The sequence below is a fragment of the Chiloscyllium plagiosum genome, chromosome 1, assembly GCF_004010195.1.
Source record: "Chiloscyllium plagiosum isolate BGI_BamShark_2017 chromosome 1, ASM401019v2, whole genome shotgun sequence".
In the NCBI taxonomy this organism is placed as follows: Eukaryota; Metazoa; Chordata; class Chondrichthyes; order Orectolobiformes; family Hemiscylliidae; genus Chiloscyllium; species Chiloscyllium plagiosum.
The window spans coordinates 155,408,563-155,418,869 of record NC_057710.1 but is presented as its reverse complement, the minus strand read 5'-3'; the positions used below and the strand labels follow the sequence as shown (position 1 = coordinate 155,418,869).

The 10,307-nt window shown below is 40.9% G+C and overlaps 1 protein-coding gene across 3 annotated transcripts in view; it reads right to left on the bottom strand.

The window, feature by feature from the left end:
• Window positions 1-10,006, bottom strand: part of trim2a (tripartite motif containing 2a) — a 165,811-nt gene extending 155,805 nt beyond the window's left edge. The window contains exon 1 of one of the 3 annotated variants that reach the window (XM_043700083.1): window positions 9,887-10,006. The gene's annotated coding sequence lies outside the window, so the exon portion shown is untranslated. Of the gene's footprint in view, window positions 1-8,974; window positions 9,054-9,261; window positions 9,403-9,886 lie in introns of those variants that run through there. The other 2 variants (XM_043700064.1, XM_043700072.1) reach the window with 2 other exon arrangements.
• Between the last annotated feature and the right edge of the window lie 301 nt (window positions 10,007-10,307).

Sequence of the window (10,307 nt, the reverse complement as noted above, 5' to 3'; positions counted from 1 at the left end):
TTCAGGCTCTCTGCCTTTATTCCTGATGAAGGGCTTTTGCCCGAAACGTCGATTTTGCCTGTCCTCGGATGCTGCCTGAATTGCTGTGCTCTTCCAGCACCACTGATCCACAAACTGCTGAAGTTAACCAGGTTTGATAATCACTTGGGCCTCCTCCTCCATTAAGTTCTCTCGTGGTTAACATTCCCTCCCAATTTCGGGGTGCCTCTGTTCTCCCTACTGTCACCTCAGTCTGTGTTAGGAGATCTCAAACCTGAACCCTAACCTTAACTTCCTGCCTTAAATATCAGTGCATTTCCAAAGTCGTTTCTTCCACCTCCTGTCTCAGCGTCTCTAGTAATTTTGTAGCTCACGTCTTATTCTAATTCTAATTTTTAATCAGAATATTGTGATGCACGGTCTTGTCTTTCTACATACATGCTCCAATTACATTCTTAATACATGTTCCAAAGCTCCCCATGTTTCAGTCATTAAAATCTTCACTTCCTCATTAAAACCCATCTCCAGCTCAGTCCACTGTAGCTTTTGCCAACTCCTCCACTTATACAGTCTCTCCTCCTGTGAGAGAAGACAAGTCTTTATTCCCCACACATCCTGTTATATCATCAATGGTTGTTGCTTCAGCCACTAAATACCAATTCTCACAAATTCCCTCTTTAGTTTTGCTTGTCCTGACACCCCTTTTCCCAGCTTTCAACAACCTCAAACCCCCCAGTGATTGTGGCTTTGAGCTCGATGCAAACTATTCCATAATTTCCTTTTTCTCTTCTGTTCAAGGTCAGTTATATATACGACCCTTCGAAGCTGTGTTTCAGCTTGTTGTTGTTAAATTAGTCTGTTTATGATTCTGAAGATTATTCTTTGTACATGTGTTTAAAGACCAACAGCACACTAACTATCCTTCAATTTTCTGAATCCAATCTGATGTCTAATTAACATTTCAAACTTCCCACCACTGAACTATCTATTTCTGTCATTGAGTGCTCTTGAAAGCGATATTTGCACTGTAGCTTCTTTATACTTTCAAAGATGATCATTTTTTTCCCTTCATCTCATCCAAAGCTTTTGAACTTTCCCCTAAGGAATAGTTCCATGGGCACTGACATTTCTTTTTAACTCTTGAATGTGGTTAATCATCAAATACGACATTTGTGATGATTCCATGAGTTTAAGAAGTTATTTTGTCCTGGTTTATTTAAAGAGAGGTTGTAAGGCAGAGTTGTCAAGCAGCCTACCAGAACCACCAAACAGTTTGGGAGCCTTTGAGTTTTATTTAAAAACATCCTGAATGGGTGTGGCTGAATCTCACAGATCAGGACTTCTGGGTTTTTAGGTTTAGTTTTAAGTTGAAGCTATCGAGGTCTCAACATTGTTGGAAGCTTCATTGAATGTCTTCTGGCTGCTACTCTATCCAAGTTTTCTCTTGATGCTTTTTCCTCCTGGATTGGAGAACTGCATGTGAGAATCTGTGTCTGAATTTGCCTTTTTGTCAAGGGTTATAGCTATGGAATGTTTCTATATTGGAATGGTTATGAGTAATTGTCACTGTATCTATTAATCTGTTAAGCTTTCCAATAGAGTTACGTTATTCTAAATTCCTCTTTCTTTGTTTGTATTTTAACTACAATATTTAAATAAACTGTGCTTAACTTAATAGCGAGCAGTTTGACCAGTCGCATTGCACCTGGAACCCAGTACTTCATATTTGCCTTTAAAATAACAATAAGTTAGGGTCTAGGCTACCTTCTTAACGTATGTTGAAGGAGTCTGGCCTAGTCTATAACACATGAGACATTGAGTGGCCATGAGCTATTAAAATATTAAGTCCATTACAATCAGGTTCAATCCTGCCCTCACCTAATATTCCTCAGCCAGCTTTAAGCAATGTCTCTCAAGGATCTGCTGGAGGAAAATTGAATTCAAATAAGCAGCTGAAAAGTAGGAAAAAAAATTATTAAAATAAATTTAAAAAGAGAATCATGGAATAGAATAATTAAGTGACATTAAGGAAAGCAGGATAAGTGATGCGTCATGGCTGCAGCATGTGGGAGCTCCTGGTTGACACGGTGCTCCAATGTAAACATTCCTGCAGTACGGGTTTGTGTCTATAGCAGCTTCAGCCAGTGTTTGAGCTGTAAACTGAACAGCAGCTCAATGTGAAAAATCAGTGTGGAGGAAATTACCAGGATGCTTTATTGCAGGAGGTAGCCATACTTTTGGGGTAGGGGTTTGTAATTTGCTCAAGAACAGGTAGACTGCAAGTGAGAAAGGTAACAGCTTCCAGAGGGCAGGAGCGTCAGTGTTTTTTGACTGTCCAACAGGTCTGAGGTGCTTTCTGTTTGTTTGTATGAGAGTGAGGGCTGCAGGGTGGATTGACCAACTGACTACGGCACTGTGGTACAGGAAACCACTCAAATGCAGTGGCAAGAAGGGAGCATAATGGTTGTAGGGGTAGGTATAGTGATAGGGATTGACACTGTTTCCTACAGCAAAGAGTGATAGTCTGTGTGTCTGCCCAGTGCCAGGGTTTGGGGTATCTTGCCCTGAATTGCCCTTAGTTAAATTTAATATACTAGCCTCCTGTCTTCCTTAACCTGAATGTACAATTTAATTATATTGTGATTGCTGCAACTCGAGGTGGTCATCACTTTGCAATCATTAATTAATCCTCTTGTTGCACAATCCCAGACCTAATATAGCTTGCTTTTTGGTCAGCGGCAGAACTTGCTGTTCGAAGAAACTATCTTAAGACCTTTCTGTACTCTTCTTCTTGGCTAATTTTGCCGATATGGATTTTTCCAGTCTGTGAAGATTAAAAGCTCAAATGATTATCACTATTTTTTGACAAGATCTCTCTAGTTCTTCCTTTGTACATGATCCTATTGTATGGTATCCATGGGAGGCCTACTCACTGCTTTTACAAGTGACTTCTTTGTCTTTAACCTTTTTTCATGTCAACCCAAACTGCTTCTACTTCCTGGTTTCCTATACTTGGGTTATCCTTCTCTTTGGTGATAAAACAAGGATTAATTAATCGAGCCACCTCTCCAACTTTTCCCAGCCTCTCCATGCTTTCTAAATATCCTGTGCCCTTCAATATGTCATCCGGCAGCCATGTCTATCATGGATTTCAAATTGGACTTACTTATTTCTATTTATACTAGTAGAACCAAATACATCAGTTTTGTTCTTCTATTATTTTTGAAACCTCTCGCCTTATCTGTTGATTTACTCTGACATGTACTCTCTATCCTTTCCCGTCACAGTCTACTTATGATTTCCCAAAGTAAAACCTTTCTCATTTGTCTTATTTCTAATGATTGAGCAGATCTTTGAATATTTGATCCATTGCCCTCATTATTTGGGTTAAAGCACTCTCTGCTTCCCTCGTTATGTGGTTCACTAATACAGCAGTCCTAGCGTGGCTCAGTTGGAGTCTGCCCACTGGTACAGTCCCTACTTTCCCAGTACTGGTGCCAATACCCCACAAATGAGAATCCAATTCTCCAACACTAGTCTCTGAGCCATGCATTAATTTCTCCAATCATATTTGCTCTATACCAATTGTTCATGACACAGGTAAAAGTCCAGAGAGTCTTACTTTTGCAGTTCTGCTTTTTAATAGTGTACCTTCATCCCTTAACCTGTCTATATTGTTGGAACCTACATAGACCACAGTGAGTGGTTGCTGTCCCTCCCACTGTAAGTTCCACTCCAGCCCTGAGCATATCCCCATGTCTGACCTTATGATGGAGAGAAGGTCATTGATGAGGCAGCTGAAGATGGTTGTACCATCTCCCCTGAGGATCTCTAGCAGAGATGTCCTGGACCTGAGATAAGTGACCTCTAAAAACTACATAGACCAGTCAGACCTAGGGCCAGATAAAGCTCTCTTTCCTCTGGACCAATCCGAGTTGCAACCGTTAACTGTGCAGTCAAGACATGCTTCAGCTGAGCTGTGGGTCTCACTTAACATCTGCCATCTGGAACCCAGAGCTTCCTTCATTCCCTTGGGCTCTCTGTTTCCACCTGGACCAATACTCAACCCATCATATAACTTAACTTTACCTTCAAGTGCTTCATTTTTTGGATCACAACCTTGAGCTAATCTAGTGCTTCCAGATAAACCTGTTGGACTATAACCTGGTGTCGTGTGATTTTTAACTTTGAGCTAAGGTTGCACTGATCTATGAAGTCCATGATGCTGCATGAAACACCAGTGCCTATCTGGCATGTTAGAAATCACAGAAGTGCAATCATGCAAGAGGACAGCATTCAGCCACTCTTGTCTGCACCAACCCGCTGAATGAACACTGTGTCTTGGTGCCAATCTCCTTCTCCTTCCCCATAAGCGAACAGTTTCTATTCAGTTATCATATCATTTGAGTGCCTTGTTTTGGTGAATTCACCTTCATTTATGGCTCTCCTTTTGTAGACATCATTCTTACAGTCACAACCCTTTCTCATTGTTGGACCTGGCCATGTCAACTGATAAAAGTCTGGTGGTCTTGCTAAAACTATTCCAAACACAGTAAGACCTCAGCTGGTCTAAGGAAAGATATACTGACACTGGAAGCAGTGCAGAGAAGGTTGACTGGGCTGGTACCAGGTATGGATGGATTGTCTCATGAGAAGAGGCTCAGTGGGTTAGGTCTGTACACATTGGAATCTATGGGAAATATGCAAGATTTGTCAAGAGGACTTGACAGGATTGCTGCAGAAAGGATGTTTCCCTTTTGGAGGTAGTGAAGGCCCAGCGGGCATAATCTCAGAATGAGAGGTCACATATTTAAAACAGAAACTAAGAGGAATTTCTTCTCCAAAAGGGTTGCGAATCTGTAGAATTCTTTACTACAGAGGGCTGTTGAGGCCGGGTCACTAAGTATACTCAAGGCTAGGATTGATTTTTAATCAGTAAGGGAATTGTGGTTTATAGGGAAAAAGCAGGAAAGTGGAGTAAATGATGACCAGATCAATCCCGTTCTCATTAAATGGAGAACAGACTTGATGGGCTGAATGGTCTACTTTTGCTTCTATGTTTTATGCATCTTAACCTGCTGTGCAGTGCAGAGTGATTTCATCACAACCATCAGCTGAGATTCTTCAGCAACCATCTTTACAGATGGTTGTTTATTTCCGACTAAACTTCTTGCTTGCAAACTGATTCAGCTTCTTGCAGTTAGAATGTTGCTTTCCTCACACTGGACTTGCTTTCTTTTCTTTTGTACAATGTTCTCCACATGACCTATGTGCTGCTATGGACCTAATCTTTTTGCAGGCTCTTTTGCAAATATTTCTCCTTTTCTTCCACTGAAAAAGATATATTGTACTCATTCAGCCTGGAATGTCTCTCGGCATAGTGCAAAGGCATATATGTTCTCCCATTAATAGTCCCTAGTTATTGATTGACAACCTTAGAGACTCTGCACATGTCATTAGCTTTCTCTTCTCTTGTAAAGCCTGCTTTGCAACAGTCCTTCAGAGCCTAATCAATCCTATGTCTAAAGAGATTGTCTATCGGTCAGTTTTCCAAAATCATAAGATCCAGCTTGATGTGTCAGTGTGGTCATATATTGATGTCCTGCTCACCTGAGCCCTGATATTGAACACTTACCATTCAGAAGTGGCCAGAGTATGGCTTCAAAGTCTCAAAACTCTCCTGCCTGGGTTCTGTCAGTGAGATCTTAGTACGATACAGTTAGTAACACTTCTTTCCCCAGGATTAATAACAGTTGTAATTCTTAGTGCCTCAATATTTTTAAATTTTGTTGCTATATCGTAGTTTTGTCACTGAGACCAGGACACATTCCCATTCTGTCTCATAAATCCTCTTATTTCTGCAGCAGATTGAAAACATCACCACTATTCTGAATTACGCAGCATCTTAATTTTCTTTTCATTCACAGGATGAGGGCATCACTGGCTGGGCCAACATTTATTTATTGCCCATCCTTAATTGTCCAGAGGGCAGTTAAGAGTAAACCATATTACTCTGGGTCTGGAGTCACAAATGGGCCAGACCAGGTAAGGATGATGGTTTTTTTCCCTGAAGGACATTAGTGAACTCGATGAGTTTTTCCAACAATCAACAATGGTGTTATGATCATTATTACATTCTTAATTCCAGATTTTATATCTAATTCAAATTCCATCATCTTCCATGCAGGCCATGTCCCCAAAACATTACTTGGGTCTCTGGATTAATAGTCAGGATTTGTTACCACCAGGCAATTGCATTCTCTTCGATGTTACAGAATGTGGTTTACATTTGTTCCTTTTACTGTAGCTGGTTGTCTTATAGTTAGAACATTTCATTCAATCTCAGCTAGGCACTGCTGACATCATGTTTCAAGTCCTGTGTTCTACAACATAAATTCAAACCAAGTTTCAGCTGAGGGAGAGCTCACGTAACCCAACTGGGACAAAATGCACCAACGCATTTCTCCAAATAAAGCATGTATTTGTAATGTACGTTTTAAACTGCTGCCTACTCAAAGGCAAAAGATAATAAGGACTCGTGCAAATCACATTATGTCTCTGCGTTTGCAGAGGAGAAGCAGAATTTTGAAAAAAATGTAATTTCTCTCACAGAGACCTGCAAAACAGTGACCTTGATCCACTCACTCAAAGTAGGTTACAGCAATATTTTTAGCAGTGTAGGACAAGCCAGCAGCAAATCATTAACTGTTACCTAGACCAACATCAAAGGAATGAAATTCTGATCTCTCTGCTAGTGTGAGTCTGTCAAATAAGTTTCAAGGAATTAGACCAGTATATTTCTAATATAACAAAGACCGAGCAACAAGGCTACCTCTAGTCAGGTAACGTTGCTTTAGGGAGAGCGGAACCTTGCTTTAAAAGTAATGGTTAGTAGAAAGTTGCTACTACAAACCTTGGTTCAATCCAATGTTTATGATACAAATATCATTCCTCTGCATTGTTTTCTGAATTTCTTCCATTTTTGTAGTCCAACTCCCAAAACAGCTGGATTTGGTTTAGGTGGGAGATTAAGAAATTGCAAAATCTTAAATACCAGCCTAAAGTGTCTTGAGTCGACGGGAAAAAGAAGCAAGAGACAACCAATGGACCACAGGAGGCTGAGAGTGTCCCATTCTATTTCATAGGGATTCTGTTTGACTGCCCTGAGTCTCCAGCAGTCCCGACAATGCCAGAACACAAGAGCCTTTCACAAAAATCTTCTTACAAAACGGGCCTTCCTATTCCTGATTGCGTGCCCCATCAAGAGGTGTTTTGGTCTGTGCAGCATGAAATATGGGTTGATAGTTAATTATTTGTTTGAAAACCAGTGGGTGTGCTGCCTGATCTGAGCTTCTCCCTCGCACTGTATTTTGAGGAAGAGTTGGAGGATGGGTGAGGATTGTCCCCTGTTTTTACACATCCCTCACTGTTAACGGAGCCCACAGGGATGGTAAAATCAGTCTGTGATCAAACCGGTCCATCACATGTCTCATTCGATTGTTATGTTTTCCTTCACATCTCTTAAAATTTCACTTCAACGAAATAAATGACATTGTTTAAAAGTTTGAGTATTTATTTTGCAGCCAAAGAAAGCTCAATTAACCATGAAGCTGGTCATTTTCCATTGTGACCACCAGACAGGGCTACATGTGGCAGTATCTCCCTTGCAGAAAGAGAATGAAACACTGATGGGATTGTTGCTCGGCAGGATAGCTCCTGTCACTGTCAGCTGACCAAACCGTCGAATCGACCACAAGCCTGGAAGGCTAGTCTCCAGCCAGGCCACATGTCACCCAGTCAAAGGTCAAATGTTCATTCCCCCCCTCTCTATTTTGGCTGAACTGGGAGTGTACCAGACAGGGTAGTTTAAGCACGCATGTAAGCCTTGCTCTTGTAACATCATGTTCATTGGGGACTTGGAAATAATAAAATTGTCTATTCAGGAGGTTATTGGCATACATGCATTTTTGATTAAAAAAAAGTAAAGTCAAATCTGAAAAACCAAATGGTTTCAGTATCATTAATCCTCTTGCAACCCCACCAGAAAATTGTTTTGGGGTTCTAAATTTTAGTCCACACACAGACTAAGACCAGCCTATATTCCCACTTGACAGAGGAAGCATGGTTGCAGGTAGGAACACGGAGCAAAGGGTAGGAAATGAATTGAAAGACTAGTAATATAATTGCTCGGAGAATTGGCTGAGGAACCTCGGCCCTGAAATCCTGTATCACTTGTCTCTTCATGTACGCGCTCTGTAATGCAGACAGTCACAGTGAACAGTGAGCTTTGGGTCTGAATGTTTGGGTTTTGTTTGGTTCCCCCATCTTACCCTTGCTGATCCCAGGGAGCACACAGCAATGAGGAGAGAAGGAACATCTGGAGGGTGATGCAGTCAATGCCTCTTGTGTGTTTCTGAAAGGCCAGTCCAGGTGGTAGCTGAGAAGCAGGCTGACCTCCTGCTCTCACTATTATTGAGAAATCAAAGCCGGGAGACACCAAGGAGGGGGAAAGAAATTTTCAGCAGAAACTTCAGGCACCTTTAGCCCAAAAATCATGTAAAAATATTCAGCGAAGATGAAAACTGGACTGGGCTCACTTGAGACAATGAACCATCAGACTGGTAATACAGTAACCATTCAGATTTTGTGGTCTCAAGTCTGAGAGCATTTTTTAACAAACATGTTTTAAAAAGTCACAAAATAAAATATCTCTCTGTATAAGTATATCCATTTGCTATATAATTGATGACACTACAGCCAGAGAAAAAAATGATTTAGCCTTTTTTTTAAGGTTCATTTTTTTTCCACAAATTATGAAGGATAATTATCCACTTCCAGTAACAGTATTTTGCAAAAAACATTTACAATGCAAAGACTGTACACCACCAGTTCATCTAGTGAAGACAAAAATCTCACATTGCAGACAAAATATGCTCTAACATCACGTTTCATTTCATTAAACATAATCTGTTCAGTTTTCTGTAAAGCCGCTTACCATTGTATTGCATGACAACATTTCAGAACAACGTCGCTGAACACAAAAGAAAGGAGCATCAGCACTAACCGTGTGCTCTCAGTACGGATTATACGGCATTGCACAAACCTCACCCATCTGTCGTGACAGATTTGAAATGATGATCTGGATTTGCACACTCGCTCAGTGCTGTTTGACCCTATGTGACACACAGGGACAGCAACATCTCAGCCATCATCTGGTCAGCATGATTGAAAGGTGTCTCTTGTCATGAAAGTAACGCAATAAAAATGGAAGCACGTACTAACCCCATCCTGCGAACCGCATGGATCAAGCCTCAGTGTATCCGCAGCCTCCTCTGCATGCCTTTCTCTGAACGCAGCAGAAAGCTGCTGATTGCTTATTCAGAACATGTCTTACCAATCCTCTGTATTGTTGCACCACGCTAGCTGAACTCAAAGCTACAGACTGGCTGAAAGATGGCCTGTTTTTTTCTTAAATAAACTCTTATATTTTCTAATATTAGCTGACACCACCCCTTTGTTTTGTTAACTCCTTCCTACTTTATGTTATCCAAATAAGCCCTGTAACCTTCATTCTTCCTCTAGCTCGGCAGTTTCCAACTGATCCATGATTTAGAAAAACATAGTCAAACACTAACTGTATTAGTAGCTTTAAAGAGTGCAGTAGACTCTTTAAAACGCCTAAAATAAATTCACCTTCTGTCCAATTTTCAGCTTGTAAAGAATGTCACACATTTTGGTCAATTCCCCCATTCTCAATAACCATCTCACGGCTCATTTGCCAATTTCTTTCTACAAACTCAATACAAAATATCTGCATGGCCACACAGAACTGTTCAGGAACCTGTCCAATTAAGAGAAAACCATACATTTTGCAGTCTGAATGCATTAAATAGTCCAGGATACTTACATTTAGAAAAGTACTAGTGAAAGTTGTGCATTGTTCCAGCAATAGCTAATTACAAAAGGAAAACTAAAAGGAAAGGACAGAGAGTTGTAAATCTGGCTTTCAGCACGAGAGCACAACAAAGCTGCTTCCTGAAAGTGTACTGTTTTCCATCTGCTCAATCCCCATGTGGATGAAGGAGCAGCTGCCAGTTTTGTTATCCACGTCATGATGTTTCTCAAAGGAGGGAGGTGGGGGCTGAAGAGACAATGTCAATGACACTACCTGCATAGTGCAGAAGATGGAAGGTTACCTGGGAGAGACAAGTCGGTTGAAGCATGCACCAATACAGCTTTGGCTATTGATGAGTATTGCAACAGGCAGACTTGTATCAGGCAGAAATCTGGTTTACAGTGTTGCAGGATATTTATTAACCCCTGGCATT